Source organism: Pleurodeles waltl, chromosome 2_2 (assembly GCF_031143425.1).
Source record: "Pleurodeles waltl isolate 20211129_DDA chromosome 2_2, aPleWal1.hap1.20221129, whole genome shotgun sequence".
In the NCBI taxonomy this organism is placed as follows: Eukaryota; Metazoa; Chordata; class Amphibia; order Caudata; family Salamandridae; genus Pleurodeles; species Pleurodeles waltl.
Window position 1 is genome coordinate 919,088,369 of NC_090439.1, and position 20,465 is coordinate 919,108,833.

The window sequence follows — 20,465 nt, forward strand, 5'->3', positions numbered from 1 at the left end:
AGGTGAAGGGCGATGCGAGGGGTGAGGCTGGGGGCGGAGGCCCTGGCTGGTACGGCAGCGTGCTCCTGAGTTCTCCCCTGGCTTGTGGGGCTTAAACATCCTGGTTTTGGAATCTGGTGCCCGGCTGGCCCCCCTCCCCCTTTCCTCCTGTGCTATGTGGAACTCCCTGCTGCTGGTGGGGTTTGTGGAACCCCTATACTGGAAACGGATTTGACCTGGGAGGCGGAGAGACTGTAAAGTGCGCCTGAGGGCTGCCTGGTGGCCTGGTGAGGAGAACGAAGTTGCCGGCCGGGTGAATTTTCGGAGACAGAGACCCGCAGTCTTGGTTAGGTCCACTTGGACTGGCGCTAGTTGCATTATCCGTGAAGTATTGCAAGATGGGCAAGGCAGATACGCGACAGGCTAAACTCTCCTTCTCTGGAGGAGAAAAACGTGGTGCCCCTCCCGCCTCCCAGCCTGGAGACGCAGACGCCGAAGGGGAGTCTCCAGAGATGTCTGTGAGATCCATGTTCATGGAACTTAAGACCAGCTTGGCAGGTATAGACGCTAAGCTGGACCATGTATCGGAGCGGCTTGACCGCATCAGAGCCCGGGTGGATGACCACAATGCCAGGTTTGAGACTCTGGAGACTCGCACATCTGAGGTAGAGGATGCGCGCAGTGGTGATAGAGAACAGATTGCACAGATGGAGCGTCTCCTGGAGGTGATACGAAACAAAAATGAGGACCTGGAGGCCCGGTCCCGACGCAACAACATCCGTATCGTGGGGCTGCCGGAGGCAACCGACATGGGCCGCATGGAGGACTTCGTCGAGAATATGTTACAAGAGCTGTTTGCTGGCGAGCTCTCTCGGCTGTTGGTGATTGAGAGGGCACATCGCTCCTTGGGCCCTCGCCCCCCTCCTGGCACTCCTCCACGCCCAATTATTGCACGACTATTGAATTATAGGGACCGAGATACTGTGCTCCGGTTAGCTAGGGAGAAAAGACCTCTAGTATATAAGAACTCCGAAATTAACTTTTTTCCCCATTATACCCCAGGTGTACAGGCCCAGAGGCGGGCTGTCCTACCGACAAAGCGCCTGCTCAGCCAGGCTGGAGTTGGGTTTGCCCTGTTATACCCAGCTAAACTGAGGGTGCGACATGAAGGCAAAGTGCTGTACTTCTCGGATCCAAAGCAGGCGACTAAGTTCGCTAGACGATTACCCAAGCAGTCGGGGCGGGGGGGGGCGGGGGGAGTGGGCGCTGAGGACACCTCTCTCAGTGACAATGATTAATGTGTCATGTGCGAGACACCATTACGTCTGAAGCTGTGGGGGTGTGTGGGTCCGCCCCGCGATCTGGCCCCTGATGTGTAGCTGTTGCTTGGCCCGTGGCCCCTCTCCCCTAGAACACCTGGGTGGAGAGTCGATTGGCAGGCTTCTGCCCCCACGGATGAGTCCGGTTGCTACCTGTTCTATGTTTGCAGTGTGGGCTTTGGGGTTGGTTGGGTGGGTCACTACGAGGGTCCGATTGGGGGGCCTGGGTGGGTGGTGGGAGGATGGGGCTAATTGGGGAATGTATCAGGTTCCCTATTTGTTAAGTTCTTGGCAGGTGGAGAGCTGTGTTCATGCGCAGTGTTGTATGACTGCGGTTCTGGATGGGGGATGATGTTACCTCTGCTGTGTGATGCTTGACATGGAATGTGCGGGGACTTAATGATAACCGAAAGGCCCGGCTGGTGATGGCTTATGTTAAGCGTCATGGTATTGACATCTGTATGATTCAAGAAACGCATTTAATGGCATCGACGGTTGGCAGGCTGAAAGCTGGCTGGGTCGGGGAGGCACACTATTCTACATACTCTAGCTACGCTCGTGGGGTTGCAATCATTATCCGTAAGGGGTTGCAGTGGCGTACGCGCGAAATTATTTCTGACCCCAATGGCAGATACGTAATACTGAGTGGAGTGTTGTTGAACAGGGCTTGCCGGCTAGTGGCTGTGTACGGGCCGAATGTAGATGACCCAGAGTTTTTCCTGGAGATTTGGCGCTTAGTGGAGTCGCTGGGAGCTGGAGCTGTGATCTGGGGCGGTGACTTTAATGTAGTCCTAGATGCTTGGCTGGACCGAGAGAGTGCGGCTAGGATGCAACATGTTTCTTCAGCGAGATCTCTGACAGCAGTAATGGATAGCGGTGCGCTGGTGGATCTATGGAGGCAGAGACATATAGGAGTGCGCGAGGGCACCTGCTTGAATTACTTCCATAGCAGTTGGTCTCGTATTGATCGATGGCTGGGCACTAGAGATGTGGAGGCTTGGACTAGAGCAATAGACCATCTTCCCCGTACGCTGTCAGACCACTCACCGGTGTTATTAGACCTGGCGATACCTAGTGACTTACAACCGATAGTGATGTGGCGGCTGCCCAGCGGTGCTCTCTGGGACGACATCTTCCGAGAGGAAGTACGGAAGGCAGTTCGGTTATTTTTTTAGGAGAATCGAGGTTCGGTGGACTCCCCCGGCACTGTATGGGAGGCATTTAAAGTGGTTATCCGAGGGGTGTGTCTTGCAAAGCAGCATGGGATAGTGAAAGCTTTAAGGCGGGAGATGGCTGATATCGAAAGGAGGCTTGGCGATCTGGAACGGCGCTTAGAGGTGACATGGTCAAGCGAGGTACTTGCCGAAATCAGGCGTGAGGTGTCCCTATATGAGGAGGCCTCTCTAAGAGAGGTTTGTTTCCTTGGGAGACACGCACAGGCTCGCAGGTATGGTGAGGGTGAGATAGCCGGGAGGACACTAGCGGGAATATTGCGTGGTCCCTGGGCCAGTAATTACGTTACTGAGGCGATAGATACTGAGGGCGGCAGGGTGACCGGATCGGGAGGCGTGATGCAGGTATTTACAGAATATTTCTCGCAGCTATACGCGCCACCGGTGGGTCTTAGGGAGGCAGATATGAAGGAGTATTTTGAGAACATTGCGCTAGTATGGTTTGAGGAGGCACACAGGAGGTATCTGGATATGCCGTTCACAGTAGAGGAAGTGGCGGCGGCGATTCGAAGCCTACCTGGAGATAAATCTCCGGGCACTGATGGTTTAACCCCTGCTTTTTATAAAGAATATGTGGACATCCTTGCTCCCTATTTGTTGGAGGTGTATGAGGAGTCTCTGGCGACTGGGTCACTCCCGACCTCCCTTCAGGAGGCTTTAATAATAACTGTTTTGAAGCCTGGGAAGGACCCGACACGATGCGATTCGTATCGCCCACTTTCCATGATAAACATTGATAACAAGATTCTTGCAAAAATGATAGCGACTCGACTACAGCCACTACTCTCTAGAATGGTGCTTCCGGATCAATCAGGCTTTATCCCTGGGAGATCCACGAGCCATAATCTGCGTACTTTCTTTGCGGCGCTGGGATCATTAGAGACAGACGATGATGTAGCTGCAGTGTTTCTTGATGCAGCTAAGGCCTTTGACTCCCTGGCTTGGGAATATATGTTTGCGCTTCTGAACCGGGTGGGTCTCAGCGCGCGTTTTGTGAACTGGATCAGGTTGCTGTATACCCTGCCCACTGCCAAGTTGCGCCTTAACGGAGGTGTATCAGCCCCATTCCTGATCTCGCGGGGTACACGACAGGGCTGCCCGCTGTCTCCGCTTCTTTTCTCGGCTGCGATGGAGCCTCTGGCGGCGGGACTGCGACAGAAATATAGCAATAGTGGCTTACAGTTCCTGCAACGCCCTGTCTTGATATCTTTATATGCAGATGATATCGCGATATACGTGCGAAACCCCGGGCAGAAATTAGACATCTTATTAGATGAAATTGTTCGCTTCGGGAATTTTTCTGGGGTCACTATTAATTGGTCGAAATCAATGATCCTGCCACTAACTCCTAGCGTGGAGAGATTTGACTCGCGATACCCGTTGGTTTGGGCAGATGGACCGGTGCGTTATCTGGGCATACACCTGTGCTGCGACGCGGAATTGCTTCGGCTTGCTAATTATGGGACAGCGCTGACATGGCTAGAGGAAAAGGTGGAGGTCTGGAAAGCTTTGCCACTTTCGCTGACTGGTCGCATTGCTATTGCCAAGATGGTGGTACTCCCTAAATTTTTGTATTAATTCGTGAATCTTCCCCTTCCACTTACTAAGGCCTATTTCCGGCGCCTGAGATCTGCGCTTGTTCGGCTGGCGTGGGCGGGGCGACAGTCCCGTATCGCTTGGGAGAAACTGACGCTGCCATTTGAGCGGGGCGGATTGGCAGCCCCAGACCTGGAGTTATATTATCACTGTGCACAGGCGCATTTTGCGTACTATTGGCTGAATCCGACCCGTTATATGCCACACCTTGCACCGGAGAGTGATTCTGTCTGGCCTGATGGCTTGGTATGAGCGCTCGGCGGTCGGGTTCCCCCCCGTTCTGGAGGAGTTGACACAGACTCCTGCACTGCGGGAGCATTGAGAGCGTTAATGCAGCGGGCTGGGATATCTGCACCCTTTGCTCCTTCGCTGCCTGTTATGGCAGTGGCTGATGCCCAGATGTTTCGTGATGGAGGGGTGCGCGGGTTTCTACGAGACGCTGGCTTGACGGTGCTGGGAGACTGGGTAGTGGACGGTCGGCTGTTGGATATTCCCGATGCACTCTCGGAATGCGATGGCACCCCGTTGCAACGTTTTTGTGCTCTCCGGGTCCGCGCTTTGCTGCGAGATCGATTTTTTGAAGTGCCGGATGCTCCCTTGGAGTTTTGTGCTCTGGAGGCACTTTGTAGCGCGATATCCCCCTCCAAGCTGATAACTAAGCTGTATAATGCTGTGCAGGAGCAGGGGAGTGGCCTTGTGGTGTCCTCTAGGACTGCATGGGAGAGAGATGTGGGGGAGCCTATCCCGGAGGCAATGTGGCGTAGTTGTTTTGCTCATATGAGGACACTGTCCCCGAATTATAGACTGCGCCTGCTGCATTTTAAGTTTCTGCACCGACTATATTATACGCCCAAGAAACTACATTCCATGGGGCTGCTAGCGGATACATGCTGCGCTCGTTGCGGGGCTCGGGACGCGGGCTTCTTTCACCTGGCATGGGAGTGCGCGAAAGTGTGTAAGTTTTGGGAGGAGATAAGACGGTCGATTGTTGAAATGATAGAGGTGGAGGTCCCCCTCTCCCCTAAGATAGCGCTGTTGGGATATATGGACGAGGTTCAGGGCCCGCATAGACGCTTGGTGGGCCTTCTCATGCTGCTGGCTAAGCGTAGAGTCGCGATGTGCTGGGGCCGGGGGAGAGCCCCCCGTAGGTCTGATTGGTTACGAGATGCTGCTTTTTGTCATGATCAGCTGTTAGTATTCTGGGAACTTATGCCAGAGGGATCCCGCCCCAAAGATATCTGGGCCCCTCTAAATGAATATCTGGCGACGCAAACTGAGGGTGCTGTGTGACTGATGTCTCCCATTTGCGCGTTTCATTCCCCCTCAGATCATGCGAGTTATCTTGTTGTATGATAATCCTGCACGATGTGAATGTGTGCTCCACCTGCCTGTTTTTAGAGGTTTCTGCAACTGTTATTTTTTGCAGTTCTTCCTGCTCGACGATGTCAGATTAATACAATTGGGTGTGTCTGTCCCTGTCCTACTCTGGGGCGGCGTACTTATTCGCTCCTCCGGTGTGGAGGCTCTTTTTTGGAACGGATCCCTTGATATCAGCATATAGAGAGAGATACTGGCAGAGACCCGCCTGCGATTTGGGCTACCACAGTAGTTATACGATTTGTAATGGTTCTCATATATCCTTATCCTCTCGTCGAGCGATCTGCTGTATTAATGTATGTTTATTGGGTTTGTGTTTAAATGAATAAAATAATAATAACAAAAAAAATTAAAAAAAAGATTGACACCATTCTGGCTTGGGAGCCTCCCAAGATGCAGACTGAGGTGAGAGCCTTTTTAGATCTCACAGGATACCATAGGTTTGTCAAGGGGTATGGCACTGTTGTTGCTCCCTTGACTGAGTTAACCTCCAAAAAGCAGCCCAGAAAGGTCATCTGGACTGAGTCTTGCCTGACAGCTTTTGCTGCTCTGAAGGCAGCCATGTGCACTGCACCTGTGCTGAAGGCACCTGAGTTCTCCAAAGAATTTGTCATGCAGACTGATGCTTTACAGCATGGTGTAAGAGCAGTGTTATCACAGCTAAATTAATAGGGCCTAGACCAGCCTCTAGCCTTCATTAGTAGGAGGTTACTTCCCCGGGAACGTAGGTGGAGTGTAATTGAGCGTGAGGCTTTTGCTGTGACCTGGGTGCTGAAAAAGCTAACGCCCTACTTGTTTGGGACTCACTTCCAAGTTCAGACTAACCACAGGCCCCTCAGATGGTTAATGCAGATGAGGGTTGAGAATGGTCCATTTCCCTATAGGAACAGCCCTGGAACAGAACACACCAGTGCAGATGGTCTGTCCAGATTCTTCCACCTTATTGATGAGATCTCCCACGAGGTTGGGTAGTTCTCCCACTTTCGGCTGGGGGGGCGGGTGTTAGACTTGCCATCTCCCCTGTCTTTTTTGCCTCTGCCTCACATATTTTAACTGTGTACTGGACTCTGTTTTTGCAGTTTTTGGTACTCTGGGCACTTTAGCACTGCTGACCAGTGCTAAAATGCAAGTGCTCCTTTGTAAAGTGTATGCTTTTTTCCTGATTGGCATATTTGATTTACTAGTAAGTCCCTAGTAAAGTGCACTAAAGATGCCTATGGCCTGTAAATCAAATGATACTAGTGGGTGTCCACTGCAGTGTATGTGTGTGCAGTTTTAAACTGCCAATTCGACTTGGCAAGTGTACCCACTTGCCAGGTCTAAACCTTTCCTTTTTATACATGTAAGGCACCACTAAGGTAGGCCTTAGGTAGCCCCATGGGCAGGGTGCAGTGTATGTTAAAGGCGGGACATGTACTGATGTGTTTTACATGTCCTAACAGTGAAATACTGCCAAATTCGTTTTTCACTGTTGCATGGCACATCTCTCTCGTAGGTTAACATAGGGGCTGCCTTTCAATATTCTTAATGTGCAGATTCCCTTTGAGAGCACACAGAAAGGTGGATTTTGGGGTCTCTGAAGTCAAAGTTTAAAAATACATCTGTTAGTGAAGTTGTTTTTTAGATTGTTAGTTTGAAAATGCCACATTTAGAAAGTAGGCATGTTCCTGCTTAAAGCATTCTGTGACTCTACCTGCTTGTGGATTCCCTGTCTGGGTCAGACTGACAATTGGGCTCTTTGAGAATCACCTCTAGACAGTCACACAAAGGGAGCTGAGGTGTAGTCTGCAAATCCTGATGAGCCATTGAGCTGGAGTGGAGGGAGGTGTGGTCACTTACACCTGAATAGGCTGTGCCTGCCCTCACACAATGTAGTCTCCAACCCTCTGGTGAGGGTCTGGGGCCTGGCCTCTGCAAGGCAGGATCTTGTGAATAACAGAGACTTTCCTTTGAAATTTGCCTACTTCAAAGGCAGAAAGGGGTATAAGACCCCAGACTTTTGGATCACTTCTGGAACCAAGAGGAACCTCTGCCAGGGAGAAGAGCTGAAGAGTTGAGGAGAATTGCTGCCCTTGCATGTAACTGTGCTTTGTTGGGCTATCCTACTGTTGCTGTTTCTGCTTGTGAAAGGGGACAAAGACTGGACGTTGTTGTGCATTCCTGTTTGAGAAGAATCTCCAAGGACTTGAACTGAGCTTGCCTCCTGTTTTGAAGTCTCTGGGCCATCAAAGACTTCCTCTGCCAGCACTTGGACTCTCTGGTGAGGCTCCTGCCCTGCCAAGTGGTGCCCTATCCAGTCCCTGGGCCATTGAAAGGTGAAGTTGGCAGAACAAGGACTGAAATACATGCACAGAACGCCGTGCATGGGAATTTTTGATGCACCAACTGTAACCAGGCTGATAAACGATGCTCCACCTGCATCACGGCTGGGAGATCGACGCATCGTGGCTGGTGAAACAGTGCATTACCCGCTTATGCCTGCTGCTAACAATGCAAACCCCATGCAGTGAACTTTTCTTATACTATGCAACCGGATTCCTCGTGCATCGTCCCTGGGCGTCAAAGTCATCGTAAGCCTGCGAGGATCTGAGGTGCCCTGTCTGGGAATTGACACATCGCTCTCTTGCAAGGGAGAAAAACGACGCATCACTGGCTGTTAGAAATGGGGTTTCAGGTTGGCTAGGGTATGCACCTAAGCCAGGCAGAACCCACCCACTCTAGTCAGGGCAAGGGAGTTACACGTCCAAGATAACCCCTGCTCACCCCCTTGGTAGCTTGGCATGAGCAGTCAGGCCTAACCCGGAGGCAATGTGTAAAGCGTTTGCAGAACACACACAACACACTTGACACAAAATGTATACCACAAAGTAAACACAACACTGGGCTATGTAAAAATAAACTGTATTGCACCAAACATGATTAGACCAACATTACACGTTAGTAATGCCCTGCTACCTTAGCAGTTGTCAGAACGTTACACAAGTTACTAATACTCTACAAGAATATGCAGTTGTCACATTAGAACACGTAAGTACTCAGGATTCTGCAACATAAGCAGTAGTCAGGAATTACAGTAAGAATCCTATGAACGTGTCAGGAATACCTCGTAAATACCTATAAAAGGAACATTAGAGAACATATCACAAGTCATACAAAATACATATCAGCATGTCATGCCCCTAAAAGAAACATCAGCACCTATATGTAATGTCAGGAAAGCAGATAGGAACATATAAACCCCCCCAAGGTTCATACTAGGCTCACTGAGCCAATATTTCCTAAAAAGTACCTGTTTCTCAGAGGAAGCGGAACTCCTCGTGCCTAGAAGAGGAGCATGGGGGCCCCCGGCACTCTTATGCACACAACGGGGGCCAATCGGTGCTCCTGAGAAAGAGCGGCGGCCGGCACCCTCTCCAATGTAGTAAATGGGCCCCAGGAGCCCAAAATTTTGGTGGGGGCCTCCCTCGGCCTCCACACACCCTGCACGTGGGGTGGGGGCCAGGCAAGGTCCAACTGGCAGTTGTTTGGGCAAGAGGAATGGGCCTCCATCAAGGTCTCCCTTCCCCGTTTCCAAACAAAATGTGCCTGGTTTAAAAAAGAAAGGAGTGTCCTGCTCCTACGGCAGAGTCTGGGCGAATGGGGCATCCCACACACCTTCCCCTGAGTCCTGCTGTTCTAATATGTAGATCGGACCCCTCCTGGGGCCCGTGAAGACACTCGCCCGCACCCGACGTGGTGCGCCAGTGTTTTAAATGGTTCCCAGGCCGCTGCAGTGATTTTCACAGAGATGGAGGGCAGCTGGTGCCCCAGGGGCGCTCCCAGGAACAGACCGTGCCCCAGGGACGCCAATAAGAGCACGCTTCCTCTGTTTTCATTTTGCTCGTGCCCTGGGGGCACTAGGAGGTGCACGATCTTTGCGCTTCGGGTACAGAGGACGCCCGGGCTGCAGCAGTGATTTGGGGGCATCCAAAGAATGCTTTTCAAAGCGCTGAGACCAGATCTGCAGCCCAGGTGGCGGCGGTGATTTTTCTGGGCACAAAGAGTGCTCCAAACAGTGCTACTTCAGCACAGCAGCACTCCTTGTGCTACAATAAGTTTTATAGAGGTCAGGGGCCACAGCACCCTACCTCACGAGACAAGCAAAGTGAATAAGGGGCACAGGGTTGGCGAACCCAGCTACAGGCCAGCACAAAAGGGGATGTCAGCAGTGGCAGTTTCTCCTAGTGACCAAGCAGGTCACAGGTCAGCACAGCAGTAGTAGTCCAAGGTGGTCCTTGTGAGTCCTCTCAACAGCTTCCTGTCCAGATCCAGGTTAGGATCCTGGAGTCCCAAGAATGTCCAAAGAATGTCTAAATTGTGGGGAAAATTCCCCTGTACTTATACTAGGTTTACAGTGTGTTTTGCAATGGGGAGGAGAGGGGTTTCTAACCAGTTAAAACTGGTTCTGGGAGTGCCCTTTCTCTCCTCTAGCACAGGCTCCAAACATCAGTGGGGAGTAAACGACCCTATTGTGCGAGGCCAAGGCACAGCCTTTACAAATGTAGACAGAACATAATCATAGAGAATACACAGATGGGTAGTAAGGGTGAAAGGCGCCGCACATCTGAGCAATAAAACAGTTGTACCGAGACAAGTAGTCAAAGTGAAAGCAGGGTCTGGTGCAGCCTGGCCCAGTGCCTTACTACCCGGTAGGCACAAAGAAGGGTAACAAAATACCCATAGACAAATTAGAAAGAGATGGCCACAGCACACAGAGTATAAAGTTCAATGGTGTGACAGGGAAAATCTTCCTGAAAGTATATTTGTTGAAATGTAAAGTAGACTGGAGTCCAAGTTCTTGTTTTGCAGATGTAGCCTTTAATTGTAGATATCAAAGATCATTGTGTCATCAACGAGATACAGCCAACACGTGTTTCGTCACACAAGTGACTTCCTCAAGGCTGCAAAACAGTAATGAAATACAAAAAAGGAAAAGTTCTAATGTTATGGCATACATAAGTGTGTGAGGTTACACATGGGCTCATAAGTGAGCACATGAAACAGACTCCAAATCGTTGAATGTCAAAAACACTCAGTAATTTATATGTGAACTCAGTGGAACTAGTGTGGTGAGTAGGTAAGTGTAGAAAACACACATCAGAACTTGGTGCGTGATAGGGACCCTAGACGTAGTGCATAAAACAGCAAAACAGTGAATTACCGTGGAAAAAAATTCAAAGTTTAAAATTGGACAAGTGCAACCATGGTCTGGAGTGGAATCCATGTGCCTATGAAGTGAAGTGTATCAGGTGAAAGAAAAAAGAAGGGCTAAGAGACAGATCCGAACCGCGGATGAGTAAGAGTACTAAAGTTAATCAGGTGCCTTGACTGATGAGAGAAGTGGCGGTAACTAAATGCGTAGATCATACCTGGGCCAGCAGGCCAAAGTGGAAAGTAACAAAGGTAAGTGGAGCGGGAGCCTCGTGTTCAGTTATCTGGGCTCCAGAGGTCAATTGTAGCTGGTACGAGAGAAACAGGACTATAAGTACGCAAAGAAACAGTACAGAGTAAAGAAGAAAGGATAAGAAATAGAATCAGAGAGTAAGTAAAAGGGAGAAGAGAAGAGGTATAGATGAGTGGTGTGTAAATGAAGAGAGAAAGGTAAAGAGAAATAGGTCATCCAATACATACCTTCTTTGAGTCGATCTGTCACTAGTGTACCTGGGTAGGTAGTGAATAAGTAAGAGGAGGACAATGGTAGTAATGGACCCTGATAAGTCTCTGGTCAAAGAAACCTAGGAAAATGGCGTAAAAAGGGGAACAAAGTGCGAATGAGCCAATGAAGCCTGGACAAAGAGAACATGAACGTAAGTAATTGGTATGTATGCAGGTGGTGTTAAGGCGATAGGGAGTGCGTAGTTTAAATAGAGAACAATAGTAAGTGAGGCACTGGAATGGAAGGTCAAGTATTAATGGCCGCAACGATTTTGTACTAGAGAACAGTAGTACATGCAGAATGAGCTGAGGGTGGTAGGGGTGACGGCTAAGCGCGGTAAGTCCATCTAGGAAATGTAAACTGGTAACACTGAGAAAATCCAGAAACGTAAACTGGTATGGTGGTAGTGGAGTAGGTAGAAACTAAGCGGGCCCCAGAAAATAGGGCTACTTAATTAACGTGGGGCAAGTAATCATAAACACGAACAGACTAAGGGAAGGGGCAGGAAGTATATACGCGTTTAAGATCAATCGGTCAAAAAGAGATTGGGCAGTGGATACAATTGCGAATGAGCCAACACACGAAAAAGGGGCGAACCACTAAAATGAAAGTGGAGTCGATCGGTCATGGCGTGAGGTGATGAGGTAAGGACGTGCTAAGTTATAGAACAGGAAACCGTAGGGAAGTGTGGCAAACCAGCAGCACGGTTAGAAGAGCACTAAACACACTAAGCCGGTAAATGGCGCAAGAACGCACATAAGGAAGTCGTCAACGGAGAGTGGGCTAGGTGCAGGATGAGAATTAACACTAGAACATTACGTCAGAGAAACGATACGGTTTAGAGGAAGTAGACGGAAGCGGGAGTAATAGACGGCATACCTGAAGTTCGAGGAACGTGGCACGAAGTAAGCGGAACGTAGTAATGGGCCGAGAGAGCTACCGGTCTCATTTTAAAGCTCTCGGAAGGGAGAATAGTAGAAATCGAAGATGGACTAGTATAGTGAAAGACTAGTCAGCGCGGCGGCCATAATGGATATGAAAATAAAACGCAAGGTCGCCTAGAGTAGAAGACGACCGCGTATGCAAAATGAAATCTGGAGGAGGCGGCCATCTTTAAAGAGAGGAGAAATAGAAGGTTGAAAATAGGCGTTTCATGAAAGAATAATGTAGACAGAGAGTGTGCATGCATAAAACGAAATACAGGTTGGCAGAGAAAAGTGTAAGTGCGCTGTTGAAGTAAGGTGCGAACGGTTACAATGGTACAAATGGTTGGTTATGGTGGTAAAGAGAAGCACTATAAACAAAATAAGCAGCAAGAACACAGAATCACACAGAGGTCATGAAGCATGGTACATATGATAGTTGCAGTCTACCAAAAACAATCGAGCATATACGGCCAAAGGTCATGGAGCATGATAGTTTTACACATACAATGGTGATGCATGGGCATGAATAGGTAGTGCAGCATACATAAATACAATGCAATATGATATAAACAGGGATGTCATGACCCGTAAAGAGTATAGTGTAAAAGCAAAAGTAATCATGTATATTGGCCACGGAAGGGCCCAATTAGCAAATGGAAGGCAACATGGGAGTCGGTCTTCAGAATTTACGAAAGAAAATAATGAAGCTCACGGTCAGTGTTTAAGCCTGATTCAACTGAACGAAGTTTTAAGATCCACTTTGCCTCGCATCTACGCAAGTCCCTTGTTCTGTCCCCCCATCTTGGGGAGTTGGGAACATGCATCATGCCATGGAATCTAATGTTCAAGAGATCTTTTTCCCCATGCAGGGTGTTGAAGTGAACAGCAAGAGGATAGTTGGTGTTGACATTTCTAATGGCTCTGACATGCTCTTGTATTCGTTCCTTAAGTGGACGTATGGAGCTACCAATATAAATTAAGCCGCATACACATATTAAGCAATACACAGTGAACTTTGTGTTGCAGTTCATGAAGGTCTTGATTTGGTACGTGATCCCGGTATTGTAGGAAAATGTTACTTTCTTGTTGAGGGCCAATTGGCAGGATATGCAACAGCCACATTTGTAAAAACCGTTAGGTTTTTCTGGCAACCAACCCACTGTACGAGTTGAAGGGGAGGGGCCAAGAAAGCTGGGACACAGGATGTTTCTGAGCGTGCGACCTCTGGTGTGCACAATGGTAGGTGACAACCCTACTGAGTTTTTGAGGCAGGTGTCCAACATTAGCAAGTGCCAATGTTTCTTCAGGATGCGCAGAACCGTCTTACTGACAGGGCTGTATTGGGTGATGAAAGCGACCGGTCTCCTGTTGGGAGAGCCGCTGGCGTCAGATTTTTTAGGGGTTTTGAGCAATAAGGCGTGTTGGTTCTTGCTAGATATGCGTTTGCTGGCACCCGAGATGAGTTTATCAGTGTATCCCCTAGCCCGGAAGCGATGTGATAGGCTTTTTAGTTCTTGCCTGAAGATGTTCGTGTCCGTACAGTTACGTCTAATCCTAACCATCTCTCCATATGGAATGGCCCTGATCTGAGTAAGGGGATGGGCGCTCTGGGCATGTAGGATCGAATTGCAGGCCGTGGGTTTTCTGTAGAGTCTAGACATGATCTTACTTTCGGTGATGTACAACAGAAGGTCTAGAAACTCTATTTGAGTAGTGTCCACCTTGTGAGTGAACACTAGGTTGAACTCATTGATGTTGAGGTGTTGTATGAGTCCATTGAGGTCAGGGATGTTGCCAGTCCAGATGACCAGAATGTCATCAATATATCTCCCCCAGTACAAGATATGTTCCGTGATGTGTGTTGGGCAGTTAGACCATAGGTGGATTTTCTCAAATTGGCCCATGTACAGATTGGCATATGATGGAGAGAACTTCGCTCCCATGGCTACACCCTGACATTGGCGAAACCACCTACCATCATGTAAAAAAACATTGTTTTCTAGCACCAATCGGGTGAGGTCAAGAAGCATGCGCGTGTGTTCATAGAGAGTAGCGTCACGGGCATTGAGCGTTAATTGGAGCATTTCTAGACCCTTTTCCAGGGGAATGGAGGTATAGAGAGAACTATCGTCAAGGCAAACAAACACACACCCCTCCGTCCATTCGATGTCCTCAAGTTGACACAGCAAGTCCCTAGTATCCTGTATGTACGAGGGTAAGTTGTGTACCAAAGGTTGGAGAAAGGAATCAATGTACTCGAAAATGTGTTCCGTGGGAGAACCTATCCCTGAGATGATGGGTCTCCCTGGGGGAAAGTCACCCGATTTGTGGACTTTGGGTAAGATGTAAATGCAGGGAGCACGAGGCGCCTCCGTATACAGAAATCTGTATTCAATATCGGTTAAGAGACAGAGGTTCCTCCAGGACGTTAGTTTCTTTTGGATGAGACTAGTGATGTCAGGAAGAGGATTAGATTGTAGCGCAGAGTAGGCCTGTGTGTCATTAAGTTGTCTGTTGATTTCTGCAATGTAGTCAGTTTTATTCATAATGACAACGTTGCCCCCTTTGTCTGCCTCCCTGATGACTATGTCCGTGCATTTCGAGAGTTTGCGTAGTGCCCTGAGTTCAGGGGGGTTGAGATTTGTGTATGGTCTACGGGTGCAAGTGTTGTTTTTGTCCTCTAAGTTGTGCAACTCCGTACTGACGGCTTTGTAGAAGACATCAATGTGATTGTCTGGTGGTAGGATGGGGACAAAGGTGGATCTAGGTTTGAGCCCACTGTTGATGTCTAGGTTGGGTGTAATGTCTAGTTGGGTCAGTAGTTCGTCAAAACTGAGGGGTGGTGACATGGTGTTGTCAAGGGAGAGAATAGTGTGGACATCTTGTAGGTCCTTGATGGATTGATTGCAAGTTGCTGGTGAAATGCTGGCAGACTCGATAGAGTCTGGTTTGTTCTGGAAAAACTTTTTCAGTTTGAGATTACGTACAAACTTGAACAGATCTATGTGTAAAGTAGTGTAGTCAGGTGTGGAAGTAGGACAAAAACCCAAACCCTTCTTTAATACATTTATTTCATGTACAGAAAATTTCAATTTGGAAAGATTCATAACTTGTACAGTTTCTTCTGAGGTGGAGAGGTTTTGTTCTGGATGGGGATCACTCAGGTCTTTTGGGTTTTTGTGGTAGAGCGAGTTGTCACGCCCTCCCTGGTGTTTGCTAAGGTGTTTCCTATCCCCCCGCCGGGTGGGTTTGTGTTTAAACCTGATCTGTTGTAATTCTGTCGTAGTCCCTTTCTGTATCGGCCAAGTTCCTCTAAAAAAGGAATTTGGTTGTTGTGTTGTGTTAGGTGGAAGTGTACTGACGGCGGACCTATCCCTAGGTGGGTCCGAACAGTCGCTGGATAGATTGGAAATGTCCCATAGAGTGCCTGCAATTGATCCTGAAGGGGTAGTGGTACAGGTGGTTCTGTTGCTAGATTCCTTGTTAACTTGATCAAACCTTCGTGCAAATGTATAAATCCTGCCATTAGTGTAGTCATTGTTCAAGTTTGTACGTAATCTCAAACTGAAAAAGTTTTTCTAGAACAAACCAGACTCTATCGAGTCTGCCAGCATTTCACCACCAACTTGCAATCAATCCATCAAGGACCTACAAGATGTCCACACTATTCTCTCCCTTGACAACACCACGTCACCACCCCTCAGTTTTGACGAACTACTGACCCAACTAGACATTACACCCAACCTAGACATCAACAGTGGGCTCAAACCTAGATCCACCTTTGTCCCCATCCTACCACCAGACAATCACATCGATGTCTTCTACAAAGCCGTCAGTACGGAGTTGCACAACTTAGAGGACAAAAACAACACTTGCACCCGTAGACCATACACAAATCTCAACCCCCCTGAACTCAGGGCACTACGCAAACTCTCGAAATGCACGGACATAGTCATCAGGGAGGCAGACAAAGGGGGCAACGTTGTCATTATGAATAAAACTGACTACATTGCAGAAATCAACAGACAACTTAATGACACACAGGCCTACAATCTAATCCTCTTCCTGACATCACTAGTCTCATCCAAAAGAAACTAACGTCCTGGAGGAACCTCTGTCTCTTAACCGATATTGAATACAGATTTCTGTATACGGAGGCGCCTCGTGCTCCCTGCATTTACATCTTACCCAAAGTCCACAAATCGGGTGACTTTCCCCCAGGGAGACCCATCATCTCAGGGATAGGTTCTCCCACGGAACACATTTTCGAGTACATTGATTCCTTTCTCCAACCTTTGGTACACAACTTACCCTCGTACATACAGGATACTAGGGACTTGCTGTGTCAACTTGAGGACATCGAATGGACGGAGGGGTGTGTGTTTGTTTGCCTTGACGTTAGTTCTCTCTATACCTCCATTCCCCTGGAAAAGGGTCTAGAAATGCTCCAATTAACGCTCAATGCCCGTGACGCTACTCTCTATGAACACACGCGCATGCTTCTTGACCTCACCCGATTGGTGCTAGAAAACAATGTTTTTTTACATGATGGTAGGTGGTTTCGCCAATGTCAGGGTGTAGCCATGGGAGCGAAGTTCTCTCCATCATATGCCAATCTGTACATGGGCCAATTTGAGAAAATCCACCTATGGTCTAACTGCCCGACACACATCACGGAACATATCTTGTACTGGGGGAGATATATTGATGACATTCTGGTCATCTGGACTGGCAACATCCCTGACCTCAATGGACTCATACAACACCTCAACATCAATGAGTTCAACCTAGTGTTCACTCACAAGGTGGACACTACTCAAATAGAGTTTCTAGACCTTCTGTTGTACATCACCGAAAGTAAGATCATGTCTAGACTCTACAGAAAACCCGCGGCCTGCAATTCGATCCTACATGCCCAGAGCGCCCATCCCCTTACTCAGATCAGGGCCATTCCATATGGAGAGATGGTTAGGATTAGACGTAACTGTACGGACACGAACATCTTCAGGCAAGAACTAAAAAGCCTATCACATCGCTTCCGGGCTAGGGGATACACTGATAAACTCATCTCGGGTGCCAGCAAACGCATATTTAGCAAGAACCAACACGCCTTATTGCTCAAAACCCCTAAAAAATCTGACGCCAGCGGCTCTCCCAACAGGAGACCGGTCGCTTTCATCACCCAATACAGCCTTGTGAGTAAGACGGTTCTGCGCATCCTGAAGAAACATTGGCACTTGCTAATGTTGGACACCTGCCTCAAAAACTCAGTAGGGTTGTCACCTACCATTGTGCACACCAGAGGTTCGGACCCACCTAGGGATAGGTCCGCCGTCAGTACACTTCCACCTAACACAACACAACAACCAAATTCTTTTTTAGAGGAACTTGGCCGATACTGAAAGGGACTACGACAGAATTACAACAGATCAGGTTCAAACACAAACCCACCCGGCGGGGGGGTAGGAAACACCTTAGCAAACACCAGGGAGGGCGTGACAACTCGCTCTACCACAAAATCCCAAAAGACCTGAGTGATCCCCATCCAGAACAAAACCTCTCCACCTCAGAAGAAACTGTACAAGTTATGAATCTTTCCAAATTGAAATTTTCTGTACATGAAATAAATGTATTAAAGAAGGGTTTGGGTTTTTGTCCTACTTCCACACCTGACTACACTACTTTACACATAGATCTGTTCAAGTTTGTACGTAATCTCAAACTGAAAAAGTTTTTCTAGAACAAACCAGACTCTATCGAGTCTGCCAGCATTTCACCACCAACTTGCAATCAATCCATCAAGGACCTACAAGATGTCCACACTATTCTCTCCCTTGACAACACCACGTCACCACCCCTCAGTTTTGACGAACTACTGACCCAACTAGACATTACACCCAACCTAGACATCAACAGTGGGCTCAAACCTAGATCCACCTTTGTCCCCATCCTACCACCAGACAATCACATCGATGTCTTCTACAAAGCCGTCAGTACGGAGTTGCACAACTTAGAGGACAAAAACAACACTTGCACCCGTAGACCATACACAAATCTCAACCCCCCTGAACTCAGGGCACTACGCAAACTCTCGAAATGCACGGACATAGTCATCAGGGAGGCAGACAAAGGGGGCAACGTTGTCATTATGAATAAAACTGACTACATTGCAGAAATCAACAGACAACTTAATGACACACAGGCCTACTCTGTGCTACAATCTAATCCTCTTCCTGACATCACTAGTCTCATCCAAAAGAAACTAACGTCCTGGAGGAACCTCTGTCTCTTAACCGATATTGAATACAGATTTCTGTATACGGAGGCGCCTCGTGCTCCCTGCATTTACATCTTACCCAAAGTCCACAAATCGGGTGACTTTCCCCCAGGGAGACCCATCATCTCAGGGATAGGTTCTCCCACGGAACACATTTCCGAGTACATTGATTCCTTTCTCCAACCTTTGGTACACAACTTACCCTCATACATACAGGATACTAGGGACTTGCTGTGTCAACTTGAGGACATCGAATGGACGGAGGGGTGTGTGTTTGTTTGCCTTGACGTTAGTTCTCTCTATACCTCCATTCCCCTGGAAAAGGGTCTAGAAATGCTCCAATTAACGCTCAATGCCCGTGACGCTACTCTCTATGAACACACGCGCATGCTTCTTGACCTCACCCGATTGGTGCTAGAAAACAATGTTTTTTTACATGATGGTAGGTGGTTTCGCCAATGTCAGGGTGTAGCCATGGGAGTGAAGTTCTCTCCATCATATGCAATCTGTACATGGGCCAATTTGAGAAAATCCACCTATGGTCTAACTGCCCGACACACATCACGGAACATATCTTGTACTGGGGGAGATATATTGATGACATTCTGGTCATCTGGACTGGCAACATCCCTGACCTCAATGGACTCATACAACACCTCAACATCAATGAGTTCAACCTAGTGTTCACTCACAAGGTGGACACCACTCAAATAGAGTTTCTAGACCTTCTGTTGTACATCACCGAAAGTAAGATCATGTCTAGACTCTACAGAAAACCCACGGCCTGCAATTCGATCCTACATGCCCAGAGCGCCCATCCCCTTACTCAGATCAGGGCCATTCCATATGGAGAGATGGTTAGGATTAGACGTAACTGTACGGACACGAACATCTTCAGGCAAGAACTAAAAAGCCTATCACATCGCTTCCGGGCTAGGGGATACACTGATAAACTCATCTCGGGTGCCAGCAAATGCATATCTAGCAAGAACCAACACGCCTTATTGCTCAAAACCCCTAAAAAATCTGACGCCAGCGGCTCTCCCAACAGGAGACCGGTCGCTTTCATCACCCAATACAGCCCTGTGAGTAAGACGGTTCTGCGCATCCTGAAGAAACATTGGCACTTGCTAATGTTGGACACCTGCCTCAAAAACTCAGTAGGGTTGTCACCTACCATTGTGCACACCAGAGGTCGCACGCTCAGAAACATCCTGTGTCCCAGCTTTCTTGGCCCCTCCCCTTCAACTCGTACAGTGGGTTGGTTGCCAGAAAAACCTAACGGTTTTTACAAATGTGGCTGTTGCATATCCTGCCAATTGGCCCTCAACAAGAAAGTAACATTTTCCTACAATACCGGGATCACGTACCAAATCAAGACCTTCATGAACTGCAACACAAAGTTCACTGTGTATTGCTTAATATGTGTATGCGGCTTAATTTACATTGGTAGCTCCATACGTCCACTTAAGGAACGAATACAAGAGCATGTCAGAGCCATTAGAAATGTCAACACCAACTATCCTCTTGCTGTTCACTTCAACACCCTGCATGGGGAAAAAGATCTCTTGAACATTAGATTCCATGGCATGATGCATGTTCCCAACTCCCCAAGATGGGGGGACAGAACAAGGGACTTGCGTAGATGCGAGGCAAAGTGGATCTTAAAACTTCGTTCAGTTGAATCAGGCTTAAACACTGACAGTGAGCTTCATTATTTTCTTTCGTAAATTCTGAAGACCGACTCCCATGTTGCCTTCCATTTGCTAATTGGGCCCTTCCGTGGCCAATATACATGATTACTTTTGCTTTTACACTATACTCTTTACGGGTCATGACATCCCTGTTTATATCATATTGCATTGTATTTATGTATGCTGCACTACCTATTCATGCCCATGCATCACCATTGTATGTGTAAAATTATCATGCTCCATGACCTTTGGCCGTATATGCTCGATTGTTTTTGGTAGACTGCAACTATCATATGTACCATGCTTCATGACCTCTGTGTGATTCTGTGTTCTTGCTGCTTATTTTGTTTATAGTGCTTCTCTTTACCAC